The following is a 1,669-nucleotide window of genomic DNA, read 5'->3' on the forward strand; positions in this document are numbered from 1 at the left end:
CGAATTTACTAGTTAGGATATATACAACATATAACACTAACCCATCGAAAATAATATCATCGACTTGCGTAGCATTTGATAGCAAGTAGAAAATTGATATATGATCTCGTAAATAATTGTATAAGGTTGACTTGTTTCGTTATTGCGTATGTGTGTGCGTGATTATTATTATTATTATTATTGTTGTTGTTCTTGTTATTATTATTATTATTATTATTATTATTATTATTATTATTATTATTTATTTTCTTTTTTTTTGTGATATATGATATGAAGGCCGATAGATTCTGATAGCTAATATATATACAAATATATACGCCGTGATGATGTATTGTAAATGTACGATGGAATGTTAAGTACTATATATAAAGATTTTCGTTGTTTTTGTTATATTATACCTTTTGCTTTCATTTTTAATGTGCTCTGAATATATATATCATTGCTTCTCTCTAACATATTGGATATACAAGCGATTTTATGTGCTATATAATCTTCAAGTCGATAACGTATTCTGTCATTATACATAAATGACATACATACATAAATACATACTTACATATAATACAGATATGTGTCTATATACACACTCATACAAACACAGTATTGAACACAGGACGTAGATTGTATAATCTATTGGTGGTATTTTTCCGGGGTCTGATTGGGTCCGGACCTCCAGATGGACAAAAAACTGGGACAATATAACGACCAGGATTACTACGCTCACCAAGAAATGGCCCGAGAGAACGCTATCTCTGAAAGGTTGGACAGATGTGTCTAGCGTCTATATCGCGTCCGTTATCTACTATCGCTTGACCTCGTGCCATGTCCTGACCACCATCTGATTACGCTAGATCGTATACTCTTTTGCTTCCAAAAATCTCTGGCCTGGCAGAACTACCGGGGAGCTTTTGCTGGTCACATAGCAATCAAACATGTAAACTAACACCAGGTGCCCTCTCAGTTTCTCTTTCGTTTACTTTACATTCCGTTTCCCAGTTTCTCCTGTATTTTTCCGCTTTCATTTTGCGGGGGACATTGTTGAAAATGCTGTAACCATTAAACTTTGTCCATTCTCTCATGCGTCAAAGTAATAACACTGACTGTGAACCAATCCCATCTGGGTTTTTGTTCAGCTCTTTTTCTTATATTTGTCATATATTTGTGTGTGTCTGTGTATGTGTTGGTATACACACACATATATCAGTACATATATGTAGGTACGTGCCTGCATTTTTGTATACGTATGGAAAATCGTGCGTCAAATTCCTTTCCTCTCCTTGAAAAGCAACGTAAACATTCGATAAATAGAGATCGACAAAAATAGCTACCAAACTGCAATATGTTCAGGTTCGATATCACTGACTGTACCTAGGTGCATGCGTATTGAATCACGCGCACACACACACACACACACACACACACACACACACACACACAAACACGTGTTTACACACAGTCACACACATCCTTTTAAGGGCATCTCTTCTATATATGACACCTTGAGATGGATGAGTAATTTAGAAAGCAAAAATTGTCAACTTCGTTATTTTTAGCGACAGTATTTTATGGCACCATGCTTATCAGGCCATAATTATCTGTCATGTCTCTGTTGTTTAATAGCCATTCACAAGATTTTGTTGAGAGTAATGTATTTGTTGATATATATATA

The 1,669-nt window shown here is 34.9% G+C and overlaps 1 protein-coding gene across 6 annotated transcripts in view; it reads left to right on the plus strand.

The window, feature by feature from the left end:
• The window catches only part of LOC106884261 (inactive histone-lysine N-methyltransferase 2E), a 514,331-nt gene that overhangs the window by 510,089 nt on the left and 2,573 nt on the right, over positions 1 to 1,669 (plus strand). The gene's annotated exons all lie outside the window — the stretch shown is intronic.

The sequence above is a fragment of the Octopus bimaculoides genome, chromosome 3 (genome assembly GCF_001194135.2).
Source record: "Octopus bimaculoides isolate UCB-OBI-ISO-001 chromosome 3, ASM119413v2, whole genome shotgun sequence".
NCBI classification, from domain to species: domain Eukaryota; kingdom Metazoa; phylum Mollusca; class Cephalopoda; order Octopoda; family Octopodidae; genus Octopus; species Octopus bimaculoides.